Genomic DNA, 27,659 nt, shown 5'->3' on the forward strand with positions numbered 1-27,659 from the left:
TTGCATATGGATGGTTATATAATTCCATTTAAAATCATGCGCACAACAGACAGCCAAATGAAACTGTGGATTTGCTGGTGTTCTGCTTACTCTTCAGCTAGGATCAAAAATATGTGCAAACACACTGTGCCATTTAGTCACAACAATGAAAACACAAGTGTCTGAGTTACTTAATTTTGCATCCCATTAAAGCTTGAAGGCTTGCAGGAGAAAGCGAGCAGGCATCAGAGAATGAGACCTGTCATTTAAATAAATGTCCTTCGGTTTTAAACTGAGGTTTTGGCAGTGTTCTGGAATGGCTTTTAGAATTATGACAAAGTTTTTGGGCAACCTAGTTTTGATGCCATAGGCCTTGATTCTCACTTCTCAAAGTGTCTGTTAGTGTCCCTCATTGGGAGGGCCGTCTGCCTCGCTCAGGAGCTGCCCGGGCAGAGAAGAAAGCTCTGAGCACCTGCCACATGCCAGGTGTTGTGCAAAGCACTGAGGATACTGAGAAGGGCCCAGCCCTCAGGGAGCTCCACATTCAGTGGGAGGTGGATAGCGAAGTGGGGAACTAAAGATCACCAGTGACTGCGGTAAAACGAAGTGCTTTGTGAACACAGAGGAAGGCAGAATCCTGGGAGCAGAGAAGGCCTGGGAAGGCTTTCGGAAGTTACCTGGGCGGGAACAGGGCACGTTCTACAGAGGAGACTCAGGAGCACAGAGGCATGAAGCCTGGTGGTGGGTTTGCACAAAACCCTAAGTAATTCAGAAGGGCAGAGATGTAAGGCGAAGGCATGGAGTAGGAGACACGCGGGAGTTGGGTCATGGAGGGTCTTGGGGCTTGTGTGGTGGCGCTTGGAGCCTGCTACAGGTGATGTGATGCCTTGAGAGGGCTTGAAGTAAGAGGATGGTGTGGTTTGTGTCTGAGACACATTTCTGTATCAGAGTCTGTGCTTGCAGAGAATTCCAACAGAGGAATGAACTGGAGAGATAGGACAGTTCAGAAACTTGAAGGAAACTGTGACGAACCCAGGCCTTTGGATAGAGCTCTCCAGACAGAAATGGAGCAATCAACTGGCAGGCTCCTCAGCCCTCAAGTATCAGGTCCAGCCACCTCCAGCGTCTTGCTGCTCTGGCCAGGATGCAACATCTGGATGAAAGGTGCTGCATGGCCAGAGCTTGGGGGCACACCCAGCCCGGGTCAGGCAAAATCAGCACCTCATTGGGCGGTCACCTGAGCCAGTAACTCATAGGGGAAGGTGGGTTCCCAAAGCAGCATCAGGGTGTCCCCAGAGTAAGAAAGGAGGAAGGCCAGCTTTGCCAGCCGAAGAAATAGGTGTCTACTTCCATGGCTGTTTCGCAGTTGGACTTGAAGGGGACAAAAGACGAAGGGAATTAAAAGGCAAAAAATGATGGGGTATGGGCTAGGGCTGTGGTCGTATGAAAAGGTAACCATATGTGGATTTAGGAAACTTTTCAAGATAACAATTGGAGAGGGGCTCTAGAACAAGCAAGAGGGTAGAATCCGGGAAGATTCCGGCTGTCACCAACGGGGGGACAAGTGAGGAGGGGAGAGGGAGGTGACAAACTGCTTCGGACACAGCAAGTTAGAAGCTGAAGCACAGCAAAGGAATTCATGGGCACGGACAGCATGACCTAGGTGGGATTCTGAAAGGAGTCACAGAAAACACCAACATTTAAAATCTGCGTGCCAAGAAAAGGCCAAAAGACCGCAGGGGTGGAGGCGGTGGAGCACCAGGAACAGATGGCACACGGACGGCACAGGGCACACGGCACTTGAGCTCTGGGGATGGGAGAAGCCACAATCTAGGGGGCTCATGGAGGTAAGGAAGTGGGAGAAAACACTGTGGGTCACCCTTGCAAGAATCTTCGATGAGAAGGGCTGGTTAAGGGCATGGTGGTTGGAGGGGGTACAGCGTTCTGGGAGTTAGGATTATTCTGTCATAAAATCAGCTTTAAAAAGTATGCAATTCAGTGGTTTTAAAATGTATTCTCAAATGATCCAATTCCCCAACATTTTCTTCACCCCCTAAAAGAAACTCTGTACCCACTGAGCTGTCACTCCTTGTGCCTGCCCTGTCACAGTCCAGAGATGTACTATTCGGGACCCTTTCATGCAATGCACTCTTCTGAGGGGCTTCCTCCACTCAGCCAGGTCTTCAAGGCTCAGCCACCTTGCAGCGTGGATCAGAACTTCGTTTCCTGTGGCTATTATCCCACCGTACTGAAAACCCATCAACCAGTGGACATTTCCGTTGCTCCACTTTCTGATGCTAGGGACATTTATATACAAGTTTCTGATTGTGTGTGTGTGTGTGTGTGTGTGTGTGACTGGAGCCAGGTTGCAGGATGCAGGCAGGGAGGTAGAGCAGAGGCTGGGCCGGGAGGAGCCAGTAGGGCTGGGCAGGAGGCGGAGGGGGGCGCCCAGGAGAGGAAGGCCACTTCTTCAGCTTCGTCGCCCTGGCAGAGCAGCCAGTCTCCTGGGTCCCCCCCATACACCTCACCCTGACTGGCCAGGAGCACACCCAGGCCGGCCGGGGCTGTGTCCCGGCCCATGGTTCCTTTCCTGACGCGGTTTATAGTTTCAGGGTCTCCTCTGCTCAGAACTGGCCTATCTGTGGCTGGATTTCTGCGCGGTTTCGTCCACCGGTAAATAAGGACAATCCACTGTGAAGTCCGAGTCCGGCTCCGTGCTCCTCAGGTCACTCCGGACTGCAGCCGCCCAGAATAACAAACCGGAGCAGTCGCGCTCGCAGACCCTACAACACCCCAACCCAGCGTTAACCACCTCCCTCCGCAGCCACTGCGCACGCGCCTCCCCTCGGCCCGGGAGAGGGCGGAGAGTGGGCGGGGCCGGCGCCTCCCGGGCCAATCAAAACCGAGCGCCCCCGCCCTCCGCGCCGGTGGACCGAGCTTGACCCCGGTGGTGGGCGGAGGAGGCGGGGCAAGTAGCGCGGCCGCGGAGGGGGCGGGGCTCGGGCCCGGAGGCGGGGCGTGGGGCTGTCAGTCCCGCGCCCGCCGCCGCCGCCGCCGCGGCTCCTCGCGTGCCGTGGCCCGGGTGGCTGCCAGCGCTGCCGCCCGCCACCGGCCGCCCGGCATCCTGTGCCGCCTCCCGCCGTCCCCGCCCGGCGCGCAGGTAAGGCCTGCCGCGCTGCCGAGCCTTCGCGCCCCCCGTCCTCGGGATCCGTCGCCGCGCGGGCGCCCCCTCCGGGCTGTGTCAGCGCCGCGGCTCCCCCGGCCGCCCGGGGGCGGTCCCGGGGGGCGGGACGACAGTTCTCCCATCCCCCCCATCCCCCGGCACCTCAGGGCGCCGCTTCTGCCTCGGGGTCCCGGGGCCAGCCTCCGCGGGCCGGGCGTGGGAGCTGCGCCTGAGCCCCGCCTCGCGGGCCGATTACACAATCGCGGGGATGAGGCGGGGGCCCCCTCCGCAGCCCCGGCCCGCACCTGTCCCCGCGGCGCGCCCCCCGGCAGACGCCGGCGCCCCAGCGCGACCGCGGGGGCCGGCAAAGTTTCACTTTGTGGTGGGGTTTGTTGACGGCCGCGCGATGCGGGAGGCGGAGGCTGAGGCGCGAGGATGCGCCGGGCGAGCGCGGCTGCCCGCGCCCCGGGTGGCTGTGCTCCAGGTCTCCCCTCCAGGAGTCCAGCCGGGAGCCCTGCCCCGGGAACGGCGGCTGCTGCAGCAGCAGTCTGGGGACAGCTCGGCCTCTCGCCCTCGCCCTCTCTCTGACATTTAGACCAGGTAGGCGAATTTACCCAGCGTTATTTTCCCGACACTTTTAACACCGTGATGTGCTTTGCCATCCCCGGATGAGTCAGTTGACAAGGCGGGGAACACAACATAGACCCAGACGCGCAGGGCACGCGCCTTTGGGGCCAGGCGCTGGGCAAGCACCCGCGGGAGCCAGGACTCGGGGTGCGCCGAGGGGCGCTGGCGGCCGCCGAGAGCGACTGCGTGTTTTCCGGCGGTCAAGGCGGCGCGTCCCCTGCCTCTCCCAGGTGGTGCTGGTTATTGACAGCCTCCAACGTAAGGCAGCTTGTTTGGTTGTCTTCACCCAGGCAAAGGAGGAATCGTTAGAGGTGCTGCCCAGGGAGGAGTTCAGGAAAGAACTGAGCTTCGAGTGAATCTGGATCTGGCCTGCCGTACCACATCCCCCTTCCTGCGCGGGAAACCGTGGTTCTTCCGACTTCCCAGTAGGGCTGTGCTGCAGCAGAGTTGGTCTTGCTGGTTCCTCAGTGAGTCTGGAGACCTCTTGCTACCTGTAGTTGATAGGCCTGCCTGGGGACATCCTCCACGAGTGGGCTTAATTGGCACTTTTATCTGCCCATTAAGCAGGGCAGCTTGAAATCTCTTGTAATCAGGCGCTGTTGTAGTGTTGAATCTTTAATAATATCTAATTCATTTTAATAGTGTTTCTATAATAATCTTCCTATCAGTATGCCAGTTCTGCAACCCCAGTACTTTTAGTATAGAAGCAGCAATTTACTAGAAATATTATCATGGCAAAAACAATTCTCTAACAGATTTGCAGCCCACTTTACTTAGATAATTACTGCTGGAGGCTGTTAAGGTTCTTAATTCTTGGCTGCAGGAGGTGTTGCACTGCTTTTGATCTCCGAGGTCTTTATGAGGTCATTTCTTTCTGTAGTAATGGTTTCAATCACAGTGTCACTTAAATATTTTGGGGCACTAATATCACATGAGTTTATTCTCTGTGCGGATTTCTTTTTGGACAAAGTACAGAGTGAACAGAATTTAGTTTTGATTGAGTGCCTACGTTTTTAAAAGGAAGGTATTGATTCTATTTTGGGGGTTATATTAGGGCTACGATGATGGTAATGGTAGTGTATTTTAATAGCTTATGTACCAGGCGCTGTTTTGAGTGCTTTACAGATATTAAGTTATCAATTCTCACAATAGCTTTATGAGGAAGGTATGTTATCATACTTTGTTTTGCACAATGAAATTGAGGTCCAGTTGCTTAACTCACATCACACAATTAAGCAAATGACAGTGAGATCCTCACCATAGCAGCCTGAGTTCAGAGTCCAAGTCCTTCACCACTGTGCTGACCTGTCTCTGGAGATTATTCTTTAAAGGGTATTTCTTTTATTTTAAGGTTTATTTTATTGGTTTGAAAGGCAGAGTTACAGAGAGGGGGAGAGACAGAGTGATCTTCCATCTGCTGGTTCACTCCACAAATGACTGCAGTGGAAGGAGCTGGACCGGACCAAAGCCAGGAGCCAGAGCTTCATCTGGGGCTCCTACATGTGTGCAGGGGCCCAAGCACTTGAGCCATCCTCCACTGCTTTCCCAGTCACATTGGCAGGGAGTTGGATGGGAAGCGAACCTGGGATGCTGAGGTTTCGGGTGGCAGCTTAACCTTCTGCATCACAGTGCCAGCCCTAATAGGTATTTCTACTTGCTGTTCACGCATTATATTCTGCACCATGGGAAGAAGAGAGACTTCCACTGTAACAGCAAGCACTGGGTTAGGAGCTCCTGTTGCGCTCTTAACTGTGCCACAAGCTAGTCTATGACTCTGAGTGAGAAACCTGACCTCTACCTTCCAAATCCTCATTGGTGGAATAACAGCTGTTGAATTAGGTGAACCAACTAGCTTTACCATTCTGGTGAGCTGGAGAGATAAGTCAATGCATATAATAACTAAATGTCCTTATTCCCAAGGCCAAGTGTAAGCTGAATGAATGTCAAATGCATGTTGTGTAAGCACATGTATGCACCATAGACTGCTGTCTGTGGTTACCTGTGGGAGTTCATGGTTGAGAGATTTCAACTCAAACACTTCAGTATTGTTTTATTGTGTTGCAGCTGGCATTGTTACTTAAATATATATGTATATATATATATATATATATATATATAAAAAAGACAGGGGTTGGTGCTGTGGCATAGTGGGTAAAGCCACTGCCTGTAGTTCTGGCATCCCATATGGGTGCTGGTTTGAATCCTGGCTGCTCCTCTTCCTATCCAGCTCTCTGCTATGGCCTGGGAAAGCAGTAGAAGATGGTCCAAGTCCTTGGGCCCCTATGCCCACTTGGGAGACCCAGAAGAAGCTCCTGGCTTTGGATCGGTGCAGCTCCAGCCATTACGACCAATTGGGGAGTGAACCAGTCGATTGAAGACCTCTCTCTCTCTCTCTCTGCCTTTCCTTCTTGCTCTGTGTAACTATGACTTTCAAATAAATAAATAAATCTTTGAAAAAATAAAAGACAATCAGAAAAGAAGTCATCCCATACAAGTTGGGTAGCCGTGTGTAGCACTTGGAGGGGACATGTGGTATCGCTTTGCAGGCAACTTGGGGTCAGTTGACGGCAGGACCTGAATCATACACTGAAGACTTGCCAGCATCCCAGCAATTCAGGATCAAAAGGAAACTTTGGAAGTCATTTAGTTAAATACTCACCTCCCCTGCCTCCTGCCACCATCTGTCCAGCAGATCAGTGCCCCCATCTGTGGACATCTGTGATCATCCTCTTCCTGCTTGGCCACTTCCAGGGTCAAGTGCACATAGCCATGCTCCAGAGAAGAAAAAATTGCATCTGGTGGTAGGGAATGGAAATTGCAGAGGATTCTGGGCCATCCTGACATATACTCATGAGAGACTATCCATTGTCAATGTGAAACCTAGATTCAAGGGGAGACGCTACCCCAGGGAGTCCAGTTGAAGGCTATGGCCAGAATCTAGGATGGAGTGATCAGGCTGAGACAGGTGGTGGCAGGGGATGGGTCCAGGAGGGCATGTTCCCCGGAAGATAGAGCTGCCTGCAGCCAGCGACTGCTTGCTCCTGAGTGTCAGGGAGGAAGAACAAGAAAGCATCTCCTGGGGCCGTGAGAGGGTAGAGTCTTGAGAGAGGCACTGGGTGAACCTGTGAAGTTGCAGGTGGTAGGCAGGAGAAAAAAAATTCCTTACATCAATCCCCTACAGTTGTAGAATAGGCTGGGGCAAATGTAAGGCCTTCAACCATCAGAAAACACTTTTTTTTTTTGGCAAGAAGAGAGTACACCATTTAAATAAGGTGGAAACTCCTTCTGCCTAATGAACCTGTGTTGTGTTGCGGCTGGGTGTACTCCTGCTTGTCAAGGTGGGAATCAGGTATTGTTCCTGCCTCAGAGGTGCAGGAGGTAGCAGTGAGGTGGAGCCTCCTTTCCACTGCACATCTTAGAGGCAAGAATGGAATGAGGAGTTGCACATGGAGCGTGAAAGGATGCTGGCTTTGTGTGGTTATGCAGAGAAGGGGTCTGGGCAGCACTGTTTGGGAGCTGAGCCAGGAGGACGTGTTGGTAATGCTAATGCTTTTCTTTCTTTCTTTTTTTTAAGATTTGTTTTATTTACTTGAAAGGCAGAGTTGCAGAGAGAGAGAGAGAGAGGGAGAGACAGAGAGATATTTTCCATCCACTGGTTTACTCCTCAAATGGCTGCATGGCCAGGGTTGGGCTAGGCCAAAGCCAGGAGCCAGGAGCTTCTTCTGGGTCTCCCATGTGGGTGCAGGGGTCCAAGGGCTTGGACCATCCTCTGCTGCTTTCCCAAGCACATTAGCAGGGAGCTAGATCTGAAGTGGAGCAGCTGGCACTTGAACCGGCTATACCACAACGCCGGCCCCAGCAAGGCTTTTTTCTGATATTGTTGGGAAATGTTCTTTTGGGGGATTCTGTTCTCCAGTGGCACCTGCTCAGTATGTTCTAGAGAGCCAGTGTATCTCCTGGGAATGCTGGGAAAGCCACTGCAAGGTTTTCCTTCCAATTTAAACACAGATTGTGTGGCGCTGAAGAGGACATGGAGCAAAATGTTTTAATGATCACATTGACTGGAAAGTAGGGTAATTAGGAGGAAACAAATAAGATTTACCCCAGAAACCACAAAGACAGACAAAATGGAATGTTCTAAGTTCATTTTTTGTCTTGTTACTTTATGTGTCTCTGGCTTAGGATGCCATATTGCTTATATAATTCATATTCACATTTGTAAGTTGAAATGTATTTCCTAATAGTGTGTGTGGTATGAGCTGTATAATCTCATTTCTCTTTTGTTTTGCCAGGACAGTGTTGGTCTTGGTTTTCAATATGCTTTGGGTGAGTGGTGCTCAGCCAGTAGCAACTCTGCCCTCATTGGGACTTTTGGCAATTCCTGGAGCCATCTTTGGTTGTCACTGTGGGGTGGGAGATGTACTGCTGGCGTCCAGTGGATGCTGCTGAATGTCCTGTTATGCCCAGGGCATCCCCCACAACAAAGAACCATCAGCCCAATATGTTAATAGCACTTTAGGCAACTAAAAAAGAACTTATTAGGAACAAATTGAGGTCAAAGGGACGTGGAAGAAGAAAATATGAACTGTTCTTGACTCTGGCCAAGTGGTTCAGTTGCCTCCCACGTGACTTTCAGAAGGACAACCACCAGACATGCTGCCAGGGCCCAGGCTTCTGTCTGCCCTCGGGAGCTTCTCTAGTGTCCACATTGCTCAACACAGTAGTTTGGAACAGGAAGTGGAGGCCGTTGTAGTGGCGGAGTAACATTCGATTGGCAGTGGTAACACACAGAGACAGAAAGGTTTATAGGCCAAGAAGGAAAGCTGGCTTCTGCCAGAATAGTTTTGAAAGGTTTTAGGGAGTTTTTCAAAGGGTATTTGTTGAAAACATTGAGTGCGATGCTGAGAAGATACAATCTCTGCTGTGGGAATGTGTGAACCTTCTAGGCTGTGATCCGAGAGACTGAGCACCTCCCAGATTCTTCTGTGTCTAGACACAGAAGAGAAGGAGCAACACGTGGTTCTGTTATCAGGTTCTATCTCTGTTCTCCTCCCCCCCCCCCAATTCCCTTGAAAAACTGTATTATTCTGGAAAATTTGAAACATACACAAACATTGAGAGAATCAGTGGCTGTCATCTTCATTGACCATCAACTCGTGGTCAACTTTGAGCTACAGCTCATCTTTGAGTCGCCCTTTTTAAAAACTTAGAAATAGCACAAATTACTGAGAGTGGGCATTGGGGTGCAGTGGATTAAGCCACTGCTTGGGAGAACTTCATCCTATATGGGTGCAAGTTTGTGTTCCTGTTGCTCTGCTTCTGATTCAGTTTGCTGCTAATGCTCTTGGGAGGCAGCAGGTGATGGCCCAAGTACTTGGGTCCCTTCCACCTGTGTGGGAGACCCAGATGGAGTTCCTGGCTCTTTGCTTCAGCCTGGCCTTCTCTGTATGTTATGGGCATTTAGTGAATGAACCAGCAAAATGGAAGATTCTCTGATTCTCTCCCTCTCCCTCTCTCCCTCTTCCTCTTTCCCTCTCTCTGTGCCCCTTTCAAATAAATGAATAAATCTGAAAGAAATAATTCCTGATTGTCTGTCCCCTGGGAAAAGCTTGGCAGTGAAGGGGGGTAAATGATTTTCTGGTGTTTGGGTCTCCATAGACAACAAGTGATAATGGGTGTGCCTGATTCTCAGAGCCATGAGGCCCTGAGAAGCAGGAATAGGCCCAGGCAAATCTGGCAAATGGGAACATAGCGCTTGTTGGGGTGAAAGTGCAGGTGATCAGACTCAAATTTCTTTCTTTGTAAAGCTCCTGGGTAGAGGAGCCTGTTTAGAGTTCCCGGCTGCTGGACACACGTCTCTGCGTCTACGGTTTCAGCTATAGGGGGTTTGCGCACGGCCCATCTCTGTTTCATGGTCCTGTAGGTGTGCGCTGTATGCAGCAAAGTCAAGTGTGCCTCATAGTCTGCCTCTTAGAGCTGCTGACTCTTTACAGAGTGACTCCTGTACGACAAGCACAGGGCAGGGCAGGGGGCGGGTGTGAGAGAGAGGGGGCAGGCCCCAGTGGTGTGAAATGCCCTCTTGCACCAGCTGCCCCGCCTTTGAGAGTGGCAGAAGGGCCCCCGACGCAACCCTGCATCTGCCCCGTTGGGATGCAGTGATGCACCTTATACTCTGCGAGCAGGACTTTCTCTTCCCAGTTGGCTCCCTGAGCTTCAGGAGTGGTGTTTTTGGCCATTGTAGACCCGGCATGCCTTTACTTGATTCTGTGTTGTGTTGTAATATGCATAGAAAAATGGCTTCACGAGTTGAGAGAGTTCTTGAATAATCAGATAATTGATGTCTATGAATTTTAATTAGTGCCGGTTTCTTCTGACTTCGACATTCTAGATCAGGTTCACGAGCAACTGCACTGGGGTGAAGTATGGGGCCTCTGCAGAGCTGTATTTCCATCCTTATTCTAGTTATTAAGTGCATTTGTACCTTCTCTTTATTCCACACAGAGGTGTAGGTGGCATTGGCTTATTATGACCATTTTGTATCATAACTGTAGATTTTCTTTAGGGAGAGCAGCTCTCTGACTGTTGATAATAGTTTTTATCTATGCTGGGTCTCTATTGTGTGCCAGGCCCTTTACTTACATTCACTCTGGTTCTTAGAACCCTTTGAGGTGGGAATTAGTATTCCTGTTTTATAGTTGAGGAAACTGGGGTTTAGAGAGGCTAACAAATGCTAGGAGGTTACACTGGGTTTTAACCCAGATGTGTCTGATTCCAAAGCCAAGTGCTTTCCACTAGGTCTTCCATCTCCCATGGTTAAAGTTTGTGGGATTTCTTATCTAGGCCTGGTGGAGGAGAGGGTGGCAGGTGCTGTGAAAGGGGAGTTCTGGAAATGTTCACTTTGAACCCGCTAGAACACTTTGCTTTTGAGTGTGATCAATTACTTATGTCCCATTTTTGAGCATAAAGTAGGAGTTGCACACAGGTAGCCCTGAGCCAGATTTGGCCAGCAGATGTGTTTTATTTGGTCTGCAGAGCATTTTCGTTTTCAAAAAATGAGGTTAGTTGTTACCATTTAAAAAGAGAGAGACTGTACACTTAAATACAGGTTTCTGGCTTCTCTTGAACCACTGGACAACCTGGCGACATGGGACCACGTCAGGTCCTTGGCAGTGGTCAGTCTCAGCAGATGTGACAAAGACTCCTTGGCTGGCTGATTTCTCCTCTGCCCCCTTCCCTGACTTCTTTGTCTGCCAAGACTCTGAAGACATCTGAGTTAGAGGCATTCTAGTAGAAGTTTTGCACATTCTCTCTGCCCATATCAGCGTCATATTAGAGGAAACTTGCTTTGTATTAGAGTTAACGCTCCCAGGTTTTTTTTTTTTTCCCCTTTATGAAAACCTTGGAGAAGGAACTGGGCTTGGCATGTGAACAGACACCCCCATGTTCCCCTGTCCCCTGCTCCCATTAACAGCTCACTGGACTCTGGATGAGTTTTTGGACCAAGGCAGACCAATCAGATTTGAGATTTGGACACCCAATCAGTGGGCTGAAGAGCTAGCAGTAGGAAGGATTTGTAGACTCAGACTGCAAATGGTGACCTTGGAAAGGTGGAATATTGAGCGTGGAAGCTGCAGAGCAAGGAAGTGAGAGATTGCATGGCAGCAGAGCAAAAGGAGTTACCTGGTCTCTGTCCACCTGCTTCCTACACTTGGATTCCTTGCTGTCCTTGGCACTTGTCAGTGACATTATCGAGAGCCTATTACAATACCAGGTACTGTCCTAGATGCTTGTGGTACATCCGTGAACAAAACCAGACAGATTTCCTGCTCTTCTAGAGCTTATGTTTTGGTAGAGGAATGTTTTGGTAGAGATAATGTCAAACAGAAAAGCAAATAAACACAGAGTAAGTAAGGTGATAATAAGTGCCATGTAGAAAAACAGGTAAGAAGATGTGGAGTGGATATATAGGGTAGTGATGTTATATAAGAGAGGTTGTTCAAGCAAGGCCTTCTGACAAAGTAATGTGGATGAAGTAAGGAGTGAGGCACAAGGAAACCTTAGAGGTGGAGCAAGTGAGCCCTACAGAGGGTTCAGCAAGTGCAGAGGCTCTGAGGTGGAACTATACTTGACCCATGCAAAGAACAGGAGGGAGATGTGGCTGAGACACAACTAATAGTGGCAGGGGAGGAGACGGAGGTCATGCAAGGTCTCAGAGCTGCATCAAAAACTGGATCGCATTCTGAGTGGGACGAAAAGCTATTGAAATATTCTGAGCATAAGTGACATGATCTAGCTTATGTCTTAAAAGATGTAAATGCAGTATGGAGAACAGACTGGAAATGAGCTAAGGTGAATGTAGGCTAACTGGTTAGGAGGCTACTCATTTGTCCAGATAAAATACATTGATGGCTTGGGCTAGGAGAAAGGTGGAAGCAATGAGAAATAGGCAAGTCCCGAAAAAATTTTGAAGATGGAATTGACAAGACTTACTTACGTATTGGGTATTGAATATGGGAGAAATTATCTTTTCATTTTGTTTTTCCCACAAAATTTTTGAAATGTCCTCATATATAAAGAAGAAAACAACAGAGAAAGAAATGTTCATAACCATAACTATTTTAAATGAGAATAGTGAAGGCATTTTAAAGAAGAATTGGGTTGCAGAACTTGATCTATGAATATCTAATTATATAAAGCTCTGATAATAGCAACCGTGTGGTATTGATTCAAAGACAGTGAATCCAACAGAACAACATAGAGAGCCCTGAAAGAACTGCTTTGCATGTATGGGTTCTTGGTATGTTGCAAAGGGTGGATTTTCCAATAAATGGTGCAGGAATTGCTGGATATGCATGTGAAAAATATGATGTGACAATTCCTTTACATAATATATAGAAATTGATTTCAAAGGCTTTTAAAACTAACACAAAGGGAGAAACTATAAACTTTGAGTAACATAAGAGAAACCCTTGATGTCTGCATGGGGAAGGACTTCTTAAATAAGGCACAAAAAAATCCACTCTAACTTCAGAAAAGATTGAAAAAATTGATCGCATTAAATTTTTTTTTTATCTTTTATTTAATGAATATAAATTTCCAAAGTACGACTCATGGGTTACAATGGCTTTCCCCCCCATACCGTCCCTCCCACCCACAACCCTCCCCTTTCCCACTCCCTCTCCCCTTCCATTCACATCAAGATTCATTTTCGATTATCTTAATATACAGAAGATCAGCTTAGTATACCTTAAGTAAGGATTTCAACAGTTTGTTCCCACACAGAAACATAAAGTGAAAAATAATAGATGATTTTTTTTTAAATCATGATGAAATCAGATCAGACCTATTGTCATGTTTAATCCCAGTGAGAGTCAAGTTGGGAATTGATAATTTCTTTTTTTTTTTTTTTTACAGAAGATCAGTTTAGTGTACATTAAGTAAAGATTTCAATCGTTTGCACCCCCATAGAAACACAAAGTGAAATATACTGTTTGAGTACTCGTTATAGCATTAAGCCTCAGTGTACAGCACATTAAGGACAGAGATCCTACATGAGGAGTAAGTGCACAGTGACTCCTGTTGTTGACTTTACAAATTGACACTCCTGTTTATGGCATCAATAATCTCCCTATGCACCAGTCATGAGTTTCCAAGGCTATGGAAGCCCCTTGAGTTCTCCGACTCTTATCTTGTTTAGACAAGGTCATAGTCAAAGTGGAGGTTCTCTCCTCCCTTCAGAGAAAGGCACCTCCCTCTTTGAAGACCTGTTCTTTCCACTGGGATCTCACTCACAGAGATCTTTTTGCCAGAGTGCCTTGGCTTTCCATGCCTGAAATACTCTCATGGGCTTTTCAGCCAGATCCGAGTGCCTTTAGGGCTGATTCTGAGGCCAGAGTGCTATTTAGGACATCCGCCATTCTATGAGTCTGCTGAGTATCTCACTTCCCATGTTGGATCACTCTCCCCTTTATTTATTCTATCGGTTAGTGTTAGCAGATACTAGACTTGTTTATGTGCTCCCTTTGACTCTTAGTCCTTTCATTATGATCAATTGTGAACTGAAGTTGATCACTTGGAATAGTGAGATGGCATTGGCACATGCCACCTTGATGGGGTTGAATTGGAATCCCCTGGTATGTTTCCAACTCTACCAATTGGGGCAAGTCAGCCCGAGCATGATCGCATTAAAATTAAGAATTTATTTTAATCAAAACTATGAAAAGAACGGAAAATAGCTTATAGTTACTGGACAAGAAATTTCCGAGCTTCATGAGGGCAGGGGCTGTGCCCGTTTTATTCATCACTGTATCTCAGCACCTCCCATAGTGCCCAGAGCCTCAGCCTTAGCACCCAGGGTACATGCACTAACTCCTTATAGCCATCCCCACAAAATGGATACTCACCTATGGAAGGAACCCACAGCATAAACCACAAATGTTATTTATTGTTTTTTCTTCTATTGCTGTTCATGTCTTGAATGAAAAATGAGAAAGAGGGGTGGTAGCTTAATCAGGCAATTTTTTTTTCACATTTTATTCAGTGTAGAAGCATTTGTTTGGGGTTGAATAGGTTGAGAGAAGATTACATAGAAATATGAAATGAGAATCTCTTCCCAAAGGAGTTGGGAATCTGCTTGGGAGATTGTGACAAATAGAGAAAAAAGTTTTTCCAATATAGCCTGTGCTTTAAAATGTGATCTATGCTGTAACTTCCATGGGAGGGCAGATGTGATAATTGAGGAAGATATGGAGGAGGAAAGATTTGGAGTGTGTAAGGGGGAATTTATGCATAGAAGGAGAGGAAGGAAGTTTTGCCCTGGAGAGATGAGGATGAAGCATGCTACAAATTGAGGAAAATTTAAGGTGTTTTGGAGAACAGGACAGTTTGACCAGAGTGGAAGAGGACAGATTAGAGTGATAGCTTCCTTAAGAATAAATATGGGCCGGCGCCGCCGTGGCTCAATAGGCTAATCCTCCACCTGCGGTGCCGGTGCCGGTGTGCCGGTACACCGGGTTCTAGTCCCGGTTGGGGTGCCGGATTCTGTTCCGGTTGCCCCTCTTCCAGTCCAGCTCTCTGCTCTGGCCCGGGATTGCAGTGGAGGATGGCCCAAGTGCTTGGGCCCTGCACTCGCATGGGAGACCTGGAGAGGCACCTGGCTCCTGGCTTCAGATCGGCGTGGTGCGCCGACCACAGTGTACTGGCCGCGGCAGCCATTGGAAGGTAAACCAATGGTAAAGGAAGACCTTTCTCTGTTTCTTTCTCTCACTGTCCACTCTGCCTGTCAAAAAAGAAAAAAAAAAAGAAAAAAATGAAAAAAAAAGAATAAATATGAGTGAGGGGCTGGTATTGTGGCATGGCAGGTAAAGCCACCACCTCTATTGCATTCCATATGGGTGTTGGTTTGTGTTCTGATGGCTACATTCGGATACAGCTTCCTGCTTATGACCTGGGAAAGTAGTGAAAGATGGCCCAAGTGTTTGGGTCCCTGCCACCTACATGGGAGACCCGGGTGAAGCTCCTGGCTCCTGGCTTTTGGCTGGCCCATCCCTGGTTGTTGGGGCCATTTGAGGAGTGAACAAGCGGGTGGAAGAGTCTTTCTCTCTCTCTCTCTCTCTCTCTCTGTAACTGTCAGATGAATCAATACATTTTTGAAAAGCAAATAATTATGAGTGAATTGCTAGAAAATTTCTGAAAAATAATGGTAATATAAACATAAAAACCTTAGTAGTTATGAAATATTTATCCACAGGTAAAGTCAGTAATCCACTTTGGCTTTGGCAGAGGGATGATGGTGAGCATCTGTAGGTTCGCAGTTCAGCAGAGTTCCCTCTTCTGGTCAGTGGACTCTAGCCTTGTCATTATTACTTGGAGGCAAAGCTGAAGCCAGCACTGGAATAATGCCTGCATCATAGCTTGAGCTAATACATATTTCTGAATGGCTGATAAAATGATAGAGATAGCATATCACATCATATTGTAAGATATTTAGTATTTATTAAATGTTTTTAAGAAACTTGGTTGGGCCAGTGCTGTGGCATAATGGGTTAAGCTGCAGCTTACAGCACTGGCATCCCAAGTGGGTACCAGTTTTTGTCCCAGCTGCTCCACTCCTGATCCATCTCCCTGCTAATGTACCTGGGAAAGCAGCAGAGGATGTCCCAAGTGCTTGGGCCCCTGCACCCAAGTGTGAGATCTGGATGAAGCTCCTAGCTTCAGCCCGGCCTAGCCCCAGCCATTGCAGCCATTTGGGAAGTGAACCAGTATATAGAAGATTCTCTCTCTCTCTCTCTCTCTCTCTCACTTTGCTTTTCAAATAAATAAAAAAAAATTTTTATAAAGAAACTTGGTTAGAGATTTAAAGAGAAGATGTATCCTTAATAAGGGGATATTATTAACAGATATTTGCCAACATGTTTGATAATTCAGATGAAATAAACAAATTCCTTGAAAAACCCGACATACCAAAACAACACAAGAGGAAACAGAAAATCTGAATGCACATGTATCTATTAAAAATAATTGAATTCATTGTTAAAGACCTTCTCACCAAATGACAAACAAACTCTCTAGGCCCAAATGGTTTCTCCAGTAAAGTCTTGCAAACGTTTAAAGAAATTATTGACATCAGTCTTACATACTGTGCCAAGTGATGGAAAAATAAGTATAATTTCCAGCTCATTCTCAAGAAAGAGCATTGTACCAAGTCCTGACAAGAACATGACAAGAAAAGAAAATTGAAGACCAAACTCTCATGGACATAGTCATAGAAATTCTAAACAAATAAAATCAAATGAACTCAGTGACACATAGGAAGGGTAACACAAGTGCATCACAAGCAGACTTTCTGGAATTCAAGAGTAGTCTAATAGTTGAAAACAAATCAATATATTTTCTCATTGTAACAGAATAAACAAAAAGTCATCCTGATAGACATGGAAAAGGATTTGATAAAATTCAGTATTAATACATGATTAAAAAAAGTCTTTGCAAATGAGTTCCTTAATCTGATAATGAGTATCTAAAAAGATTTTGAAGCAAACACCATACTTATTGATAAAATTGGAAAGTCTTCTCCCTAACATGTTTGCTAACATCACTTGTATTTAACTTTGCATTAGAAATCGTAGCCATTTAGCAAAGCCAGAGAAAGAAATGAAAGCCTGTGGTTTGGGAAACTGTCATTATTGAGAAATAACATGACATGAATATAGAAAATCCAAACAAATCTATAGATAAGCTATTGGAATCGATAAGTAAATTTAGCAAGGTTGCTGGGTAAAAGCTCAATATATAAAAATCAACTGGACTTTTATGTACTAGTAACAAAAGATAAAGTATGAAGTTTAAGAAATAATATAATTTACCAACTCCTCAAAAACATCAAATTAATAGGAATAAATGTAATAAAGATGGTCAAGAGCTCTACACTAAAATTGGGATGACATGCTGAGAGAAATTAAAGAAGACTTAAGCAGATGGAGAGATATACCATGTTCATTGACCACAAGACTCAATATTGATAAGATGTTGATTTTCACCAAATTAATCTGAAATTATTCCATCAGACTTTTTAAATGTACATCAACAAGCTGATTATGAAATTTGTGTGGAAAGGAACATGGTCAAGGTTAGTCAAAAAAATTATGAAGGATAAGAAGAAAGCTGGGAGAACTTATGCCACCAGATGTTTAGGCTTATTATAAAGCTATAATAATTAAGCCATTGTGATATTTGTGCCAGAGTACAGATAGCCCCAAGTTCTTGCTGGGAAGCGCCCTTGTAACTAAAGACAGATTGGCGAGAGAAAATCAAATACGTGTATTATTATGTGCTGCGCATGTCACTTGGGGGAAAGCTCAAATGAAAGGTAACTCAGGGGCTGGCATTTTGGCACAGCTGGTAAAGCCACCACCTTCAGTGCTGGTATCCTATATGGGTGCCGGTTCGAGACCCGGCTGCTCCACTTCTGATCCAGCTCTCTGCTGTGGCCCGAGTCTTTGGGCCCCTGCACCTGCGTGGGAGACCTGGAGGAGGCTCCTGGCTCCTGGCTCCTGGCTCCTGGCTCCTGGCTTTGGATCAGCACAACTCTGATCATTGTGGCCATTTAGGGGGTGAACCAGCAAATGGAAGACCTCTCTCTCTCTCTCTCTCTCTCTCTCTCTCTCTCTCTTTTTCTCTCTTTCTGCCTCTCCTCTCTCTGTAACTTTTTCAAGTAAAATAAATAAATCTTTAAAAAAAAAAAGGAAAAGTAACTCAATGCAGTGGTTAGGACTCTGGATTATGTGAGATCTATGCCAAAGAACAATACATTGGTCGAGAAATTAATTGACAAAGTTTTAGAAACTGTGGGATGGCATATACATTGGAGTATGATGATGAGATTATGAGAAATTTTCACTTTTGAAGTTTTGTCCATTTTTTTTACAATATTTAATGTATTTTGTATCAGAAAAGCAGTGCAATTTAAAATTATACAAAGGCAAAAAGTTACTTATACTACAATTAAAAATAGTCATGTGCAGGTATTAAAGTCAGTAGAAACTTAGAAACTATATCTAAATGTCAATATCAGCTGTCTTTTGGGGGAATTACTAATGTTTTTAAGTTTGAGTATTTTTATATTTCTTTGCATTTTCAAACTTCTCTGCCATCAGAACTGTTAGGCCTTTCTTGCACATGCTTCCTGCTTGTCTGTCTGCATCTACTTGCTTCTCATGTTCCACATGCATGCTACATTTCCTTTTTATGCAGAACACAGAACATTTCTCATTGGAAATAATTTGAACAAGGTACAGCCTATAGGGAAAAGCCCTGGAAGCCCCAATCTTTTCCTATAATTGGCTCACACACGTATGCTCACAAACAAATGCAGTCTTTTTTTCAAGCATAAATGGGATCCTTGCCCCCAACATCTTATCCACATTCTCTTACTTACTGCTCCTTGAGCTGCTCATGCAGTTTTTCCCCTGCGTGACTTAGCCAAAAGCCCCCTTTACCCTTTCCTCCAGTCCCTGTGCAACCAGCAATTACTGCATCTAATTAGTAGATGTTTTTCCTAAGAACACTAGATGAGAAAGGCTCAAGAGGGACAAAGCAGGAAAGGAAAGCAGACGCAGCCATAGCCGGGCGTGTAGCTCAAGGACGGTGGGGCCATGGCTGGATGTCTGTCCTTCTGTTTCTTTCACTTAGGGCACATCCCCTGCCTAGACAGCTTGGGCATTCCATGTTCATTACCTCAGGGACAAGTGACATAGCAGAATCTACAAATCGATGCTTGGCATTTGACTTTCCTAAGTCTGCTCCTCATGGGGACACTAGAGGACTCAATGCATTGACGAAGCTTTAGAAGGAAGCCCAATGAGTAAGAAAAGGCTTCTCTAGCACCCCTGACACCCCCTTCCCAAGAGGATGATAGTGCCCTTGGTGGGGGAGTGGGAGGGGAAGGAGGAGAGGCAGATGTTGGTGGCCCCAGAAGAGCCAGGCTATGCCCTCAGACTAGACAGAATCCTGAAGGGTAGTGACTATGCAAACCCCTTTCAGGTCCAGGGAGTCCAGGAGCAGGGAACACTGAGGCCTCTATATTTAGACCAAGCCCAGGCACTTTGGCATTCACTGAGAAAGACTCTGGACTTAACCCTTGGGAGATACGGCTGGAGGAGAGACCTTGAACTGCAGGGAATTAATCTCTGTAAAATGGAGTATTTAGGTAAACGTTAAATTATTAGAAAACAGTGAAGTTGTATTCCTTTCTTACCTAAGTGTGAAATGATACCCCTCACAACCAGATGAGGTACCCATTTCTTTCTCTGTCTTGGTGGTGGGCTGGGTGGTTTTGATGTGATTGGCCATGAGCCTCAGGGGTTTCCTAAGGTGTAATCTGAGGATACTGTCTCCCTTTCTGCCAGCATTGCTGCCTTTCAGGCCTCTGACACCAGTAGCACCAACTGTTGTTGGCATTGTAGGCCTGAAGTCACAGGTATGTCTGCCACCTCATCTTTATGAGAGCAGAGCAGGGAAGGATGAGCAGGGAAAGATAGAGCAGGACTTTTCTGGACAGGACTGCACAGGATCCAGACTGGAATGTGCTCAGGGGCTATGCCAGCTATGCCGTCTAATCCAGGGGATGCAAGTGGAAACCAACAGGGAACCCTTCTATGGGTTGTCATATTTGAGGAAAAATGCTTGTCACTGACTTGCGTTAATTCAAGAGTTGGTTAAGTAATGTTCAGACCTACATTGATGATTGATTCATAGAACTGAGAGTGGATTTGGGGATCATCTTGGCACTTCAGCCTCATCAGTGTCTAGAGACTTCATTTAAGTAGAGGTCACAGCACTTGTGGAAAGGAGAAGGCAGAGTGGCTGGCCTGACCCACCATGGAAAAAGTTGTTTGCTGGTGCTTGTCCCAGGTACTCTATGAAGCCCGGAGGCAGATATCTTTGGTTGATCCATTTGTGGGGTGTTCAAAAAGTTTGTGGAAAATATATATTCTATAAAAAGAAAAGTATGCATGGGTTTTGAAATGTTTTCTGTACCAAAATAAACTTTTGAAATTTCATTTTCCACAAGCATTTTAAAGTCCCCTCTTATCTGGGCTCTCTTGTCCCACCATCAGTCATTTTAGACTTTGCTGATCCTTCCCACAGAGCTTAATCACCGCATCACCTTTCTCTGCCTTCCCCCACCTGCCTTCCTGCTATGCCTTACACACCTGCTAACTTCCTTGCTCTGTGCTGGGGCTGTGTGTGCATCTCCTCTTTCCCGAATTCCCGGTGTTTGCCCCTGGTCCCTTTCTTTCTTTATTATGTACACATCCTTGCTCTCCTGTGAGTCTCGTGGTGGCCCGGGGCTTGCCACTCCCTGCAGACTCCACCAGCTGAGAAGAAGCAGGTATCTGCTATTCGGGAAACGCTGTCCCTCGGCTGGAAAAGGACTGGCTTCCTGGTGGTGCCAAAATGAGGTCCCCGTCTGGTGAAAGCAAACAAAGCCCCTCTATCCGTGGAGCTTCCTGTTTCCTCCCCTGAACGCTGTGCAGTCCAGACATGGGGCATTGTGCCAGGGCACACGGGTCCGAAGGCTGAATTGGGTGCATCTTCCTGGAGTGTCCTTGAAACTTTGGAAGGTGGAATTGCTTTTCATTTTTCTTCCTCAGGAAAGCTGTTACCACATGTGGGTCGAGGAATGTTATGGAGGGTAACATAAAATTCACATGGCCTTTAAAGATTAACCAGGAAATGTAAAAGTGTCCTGTTTCTGGTCAGCTGCTTTGTGTTGTCTTCACAATCCCTGGGATGTCTTCCCATCCCTCTGCTGTCAGGAATTGCCTCCATGGTGAAGAAGACAGCTATAGGCTGGACCCACCAGATTTGGTATCTTAGGCTGATTTAATAAAGTTGGACAAAATATTGAAATATCTATCAAGGTTTCTTTCTCTCCTACTCTTTAAGATTTCCTCAGTCCTCTCATATTCTGTTATATCTTCATTACTGGGAACATTTGTACTATTACAGTAGGAATGTGAAAATTCCTATGAAATGTGTACATTTTAAAATTCATAACAGAGACAAGCAATACTTTCACTTGTAAGAGTTTGGGTTTGCCTAATCCACTGTTGGTGGGAATGTAAACTGATGAAATCTCTATGGAAGTCAGTTTGGAGATACCTCAGAAATCTGAGCATAGTCCTACCATACGATCCAGCCATCCCACTCTTGGGAATTTATCCAAGGGAAATGAAGTCAGCAAATAAAAGAGTTATTTGCACTCCCATGTTTATTGCAGCTCAGTTCACAATAGTGAAGACATGGAATCAACCTAAATGCCCATCAACTGAAGACTGCATAAAGAAATTATGGGATATGTACTCCATGGGATACCATGCAGTGGTAAAAAAGAATGAAATTTGGTCATTTGTAACAAAATGGATGAATCTGGAAAACTTCATACTTGGTGCAATAAGCCAGTCCCACAGGGACAAATGCTCCCTGATCTGTGATAACAGAGCACCTAAACTTGCACAAAGACTTGTCTTCTATCCTGCTGTCATTAAAAGCAGTCGTTCTAAAATTTCAGTATTTAACTGTACCCACAAATAAGCTCATGTAGACCTTCATTCCCACTGACTCTTTATAAAATTAAAGAACTTTACTGAGAGGGAGTGAGACAGAGCGAATGTGAGAGCACTCCCATCTTCTCAAATGTCCTCAAAAATCAGGGTGCCTGGGGTTGAAACTGGGAGCCAGGAACTCAATCCAGGTCTCCCTCATGGGTGGCAAGAATCCAGTGACCCGAGATACCACCACTACCTGCTAGAGTCTGCATTAGCAGGAAGCTGGGTTCAGAAACCAGAGGTGGGCATCTGACCCAGGCACTAGGATGCAGGATGAAGGTGTCTTAACTGATAGGCTAAGAGCCTGCCCCTCACCTTGACTTCAGTTTACCCAGTTATGTCTCAGTGTTGTGGTAGCACTGTGATACCTGACACAATGCTTTCATCTTATCATAGCCTCTGTACTGACCTGAAGGAGACTTTACCTAGAGCCCTGGCAAGAAAGATGACAGTGGTATGATACCTTGAATTAATGAAATTGAGCTTGAAATGATTAATCTTACCCAAGAGTAATTGAGTTTACCTGGAAATAACCTAGATTAAATTTCTTACTTTGAAGGAAATGGAGGAAGGGCGGGGGATAAGACAGAAATTAATTATTGTTATAGAAACAAAATGTGTTTGACTTTATACACTTGAGTCTAGATTCTAAAATATTTTATTCAGTACATGAATTTTTACTTCTAACCCATTGCCCTCCACAGTGTGTGGGCATCCAGGTACTCTGAAACTCTTCCATTATAGAAAATGATGGGAATAAAAAGTTGATTTGTATTAATGGAAATGTATTAAGGATTCTGGCTCAAGATGACAGACTAAGTAAGTTAATTTGCCTCCTGTGAGTACATCTACTTTCCCTCCTTGAGTCCTCTTACATGACAGCTAAGGACATACAGAAAGGAATCTATGAAACTGTGAAAACAGGAGATGATGCTATGAGTGGAGAAGAGGTTTCATCAGATTTCTTCAAGGTGGAAATTATGGGCTTGCAGTTTTATTCTTTCTTTTTTTTTTTTAAGATTTATTTTATTCATTTGAAAGAGTTACAGAGAGAGGTAGAGACAGAGAGAGAGGTCCTTCATCTGCTGGTTCACTCCCCAGATGGCCACAACGGCCAGAGCTGAGCCTATCTGAAGACAGGAGCCAGGAGCCTCTTCAGGGTCTCCCACGTGGGTGCAGGGGCCAAAGGACTTGGGCCATCCTCCACTGCTTTCCTAGGCTATAGCAGAGAGCTAGATTTGGAGTGGAGCAGCTGGGACTAGAATCGGCGCACATATGGGATGCTGGTGCTCCAGGCCAGGGCTTGAATTCGCTGAGCCATAGCACCGGCAACATACAACAGGAATCCACAACCTGGAACTTGATTGTTGAATTGTATCAGAGGTAAGAGACTTTCCCCAAATGGCCTCCAGGCTTGGGTTGACATGAGAACATAAGAGTGAGCTTTGAGGCAGCAGTCTGGGTGGTCGACTAGAAAGGTGTCTTCAGGGCATGCTGGCTAAGTGATTCTTTCCTTTTTAAGATGTGGATAGAGAAATATGAATTCTAGGAATTGTTTTCTGAACTTATGAAAGATTTGCTAAAGGATGGCAAGGTGTAAATTTGGGCAACAGGGCAATACAGTGAAATATGAGTGTATATTAAAACTTTCACTGAAAATGTGTATTATGAGAAAACCCTGCAGGATTTCTCATTTTTTTTTTTTGCACCAAAATAAACTTATCCTTTAACTCAGTTTTTCCACAAACTTTTTGATATATCTGAGGTAGACCTAGCAGATTAAAAACAAACAAACAAACAAAGAAAACCTTGTGGAAGAGCCAGAGGGTAAAAAGGAAAGCCATCTCATACTGGGAGGGAATTTCATTCAATTGCTCCAAATATCCTTGGCCAGTGGCAGGAATTCTAACTCTCCTAGCCTGCTCTCCCCTAACATATGCCTCCACCCAAAGTTTACAGCCTATCCTCACAATCAGAGCAAACAAATTGTCTACCTGCAAAGGAAACTCTCAAGAACTACCTTTAGTAGTCTATAAAGTCCTTCGTCAGTAACTATAAATGGTTACCTAGGGACCACCAGCCATCTGAAGGAAATCAGTATTATAAAAGATAAAGACCAAGATAAACAAGAAGTCATTTGGGAGGATGTGGAGACATTAAAGGCAATTCAAAAATTTTTGCTGAATAAAATAATGTCTTTCTGTGATGAAAAGCATTGATCAGGAGAGAGGAATAACATAAAGCATGATGATAAATTCCAAATAAGTAAACAAAAATGTAGATGAGAAAATCTTTCAGAACCTGGCACAAAAGGGACAGTAAGTATGAGAAATGTAAAGTAACAGTAGACATAGTTTGAGAAGGTCCAATATCTGTATAATAGATATTAAAGTAATAAATAATGGAATAAACTTTCTTTGAGCCAAAGAAAAGATCAACTTCTTCAATTAAAATGGACTTACTGAGTGTCAAGCAAGATAAAGGAAAAAAGGTCCAAAGAAAGATACTTTCTGATTAATTTCAGAACTCTGGTAATGAAGACCAATGTCAAAAGCTCTCAGCAAGAGGGAAAAACATTACTACTCACAAGGCAATAGGAAACAGTCACATACTACATCAGCAATGAACAGCAGTAGATAATAGTAGATAATGGAACAATACTTCCGAAGTTTTAAGGGAAAGTAAAAAATCTATACCCAGCTGTGTTAATTAAGATTCTTTTTGGCTGTAAGGAACAGAAAGCCCTCCCTCAGGGCTTTCTGTGGTAGAGACAGGAAGGGAATGTATCATCTTACCGTGTATGACATCCAGAGGTAGAGAGCCGTCAGGGTTGGTAAATTCATTAGCTAAATAATGACAAATAGTGATCAGGACTGTGGCTTAGTGGGTTAAGCCTCCATCTGTGGTGCTGGCATCCCATATGGGTACTGGTTTGAGTCCTGGATGCTCCACTTCTGATCCAGATCCCTGCTAACGTGCCTGGGAAAGCAGCGGAAGATGGCTCAAGTACTTGGGCTCCTGCATCCACGCAGGAGACCCGGAAGAAGCTGCAGGCTCCTGGCTTTGGATCGGCTCCACTCTGATGGACATTGCAGCCATTTGGAGAGTGAACCAGTTGATGAAAGATTCTCTCTCTGTCTCTGTCTCTCTATCTCGGTCTCTCTAACTCTGCCTTTCAAATAAATAAATAAATCATTTTTAAAAATGCCAAGTAATCAAGATTTCCAATTCTTATATCATTCTGTGGTGCCATACTCAGTTTTTTGGCTTTGTACTCAGTTCCCCTTTGCTGACAAGATGTCCACAGTCATTCTGGGCACCACATCTGGAAACAGTCCCCAGAGGAAGATGGGAATGCTCTCATTCAGAAGTCCTGGCAGACTTGTCTTCATGTTTTATTCCTAAATAACTCCCTGGAAGGGCAATAGGTAGACCAATTAAAGTCAAAAATTAAGGTCAAAAGCTCTCAGCAAGAGGGAAAAACACATTACTACTCACAAGGCAGTAAGAAACAGAGTCACATATTACATCAGCAATCAACAGCAGTAGATAATAGTAGATAATGGAATAATACTTCCTTATGGACACATGGAGAAGGAGAATTCCTGTACAAAAGGAGGTTCTGTTATAAGTGCAGGGTGGGAGTAGCTGGATGTTGTGACACATAGTAGTTTCTGCTCCATCAGCCATATGAACAAGGAAATGTGAGAGTGGAACATACAATGATGTAGGGATTTTACTTCCCAAATAGTTCTACCCAAAAAGAACATTGACCTACAGACATTCTCCAGTCAAGCATTGAGTGATCCAGGCATGATGAAAATATTGGGCTCAAGAAATCACAATAACTGAATAAGGCAACAAAAAGAAATCCCAGAATTGAAAAGGAAGCTGGTAGCATTCATAAGAAAAAGTTGAGAATGTTTTCAAGGAGAAAGTAGATTCTATTATAGAAACTGTGTTGTTGGGAACTTAGAGGACTTTGAGATGATGGTGGCAGATGCCATTCTTTTTCTTTTATCTTCTTAGGAACTCTGGGAAAAACATAAAGTCATAGTCTAAACACGAAGGCAAGAAAAATGTGTCTTGGTTCTGAGCAATTGATGGCAAGAAGGAACAGAGAGTTCACTTGCTTTTCCCACTTGAAACATCATTCTTCAAGAGGCACAGATTTTGAGACATGGGTTCACACTTTGTTCTTTTGGGCTCAATCACAATTCTTGGCTCTGTACTGTCAATCATATTATCAATGCCTATTGTTAGTTTTCATGTTTTAGAATCAATTTAAAGACAAACCATGGAAAATAAAATTACTGAATACAGTGTAAATTTATGAATCATGTTTGGAGTCTAGGAAGCAAAATGGAGGGGAATAGAGGTGAATTTTCATTAGTAAATGTTATGTTTTTTAAATGTATAAATCAAGAAACAGCTACAAAGGCAGTAGAGTTAAGAAGGAAATCATTGGGAAAACTAAAACAAGAAAAATATTTGTTATTCTGGGGGCATGCACTGCAACGGGATTGGAGAGTGGGTAAGACTTCTGTATTCATCTGCACTAGTATTTTCTCTTTATTATATTTTTTTTAAGAAAGCATATGGGTAGCTTTTACAATAACAGTTTTAGGACAGATATTGGCATGTTCTGGAGGACATGTCATGGTAGGATCCTACTTGTGCTGGGCGCTGGCACTGGGAAGTTGAGAAGCCCTGGGAGGAGTACCTGCTTCCATCCCCTGAGGGCTTCTGCTTTCCTAGGAAACATCCCAGCCACACAGATGTGGCTTCTTCAGTTAACGCCTCTGTAAGGAGACTTGCCCTAATGGGAGTGTGAAGTTTCAAAGATGGCCAAAGGTCAATGTTGCCCATGGAAACCCTCACATTGCCTATCAGAGACTCTGCTGTATGTCTGGAGAATATGTTTGCTCTCAGTAAGCTCATTAAGTCTGACTCTGTTGCTGTTCCTCCAATAGGCATTAGATGAAACCTGTGTATAGAGTCTCGTTCTACCAGCCCACCTCGACCTATTAGCATAATGCTTCTACTTGGGCAGAAATGTGGTAACTGAGCCTGGAGAAGGAAGAGCGCATGCACACCCCGTGCCTCATGAGCACAGGACGGCAGGTGCTTTCAGAATGAAGTGGCACATGCAATTGATCAGGCTTTAAAATTTCCTTCCCTCTGTTGTGCTGGGGATTTTAAGTCCCTGAAAGCTGAATGCTTGACTGACTCAATTCCACTGTATTTCATAATTGTGCTTATTGCTCAGAAAAACTCGGATTAGGTCAAAGCTACTCTACACATCGAAACACCTGCATCCAGTGCTAAGTGCGCTCAGCCAGATTGGAAAACCCAAGTTTAAGCTCTACCACTTTCCCTCTCACTTTCTGTGTGACCTTCTGGAAATCACAAAACTTTCCCATGCAGAGTCCCGCTTTCCCTCTCCCTCTCTAAATAGAGGACAGGCTCTAACTCTTGGCTAGTGCAGTCTTCTTCAAAGTGTGATCTGGGGGACCCTTGGGTCCCTGAGCCCGGGTCAAGGAGTCTATGAAGTCAAAACTTTCCTAATAACACTAAGATGTTATTTATCTTTTTCATTTTCATTCTCCCATGAGTGTATAGTGGAATTTTCCATAGGCACAGGTCCTGTGATATTGCTGTAGGTTTAATGCAGAAGTTGATTGTAGAATACAGCTGCCTTCCATTAAGCCAGATGTTACAGAGGCTTGCAACAGTGTAGGCAACAACTCCACTCTTTACATAATTTGTCTTTTGCTTTG

At 45.2% G+C, this 27,659-nt stretch overlaps 1 protein-coding gene across 5 annotated transcripts in view; it reads left to right on the forward strand.

Annotated features, from left to right (window-relative positions):
• The first annotated feature begins 2,967 nt into the window (after positions 1-2,967).
• HIVEP3 (HIVEP zinc finger 3) overlaps positions 2,968-27,659 on the forward strand; it is a 487,717-nt gene continuing 463,025 nt past the window's right edge. For 4 of the 5 annotated variants that reach the window (XR_016211086.1, XR_016211087.1, XM_089300862.1 and 1 more), the window contains exon 1: positions 2,968-3,139. The gene's annotated coding sequence lies outside the window, so the exon portion shown is untranslated. Of the gene's footprint in view, positions 3,140-3,292; positions 3,743-27,659 lie in introns of those variants that run through there. The other variant, XM_089300861.1, reaches the window with a different exon arrangement.

Source organism: Oryctolagus cuniculus, chromosome 7 (assembly GCF_051225735.1).
Source record: "Oryctolagus cuniculus isolate XC-2025 breed Fujian yellow rabbit chromosome 7, ASM5122573v1, whole genome shotgun sequence".
In the NCBI taxonomy this organism is placed as follows: domain Eukaryota; kingdom Metazoa; phylum Chordata; class Mammalia; order Lagomorpha; family Leporidae; genus Oryctolagus; species Oryctolagus cuniculus.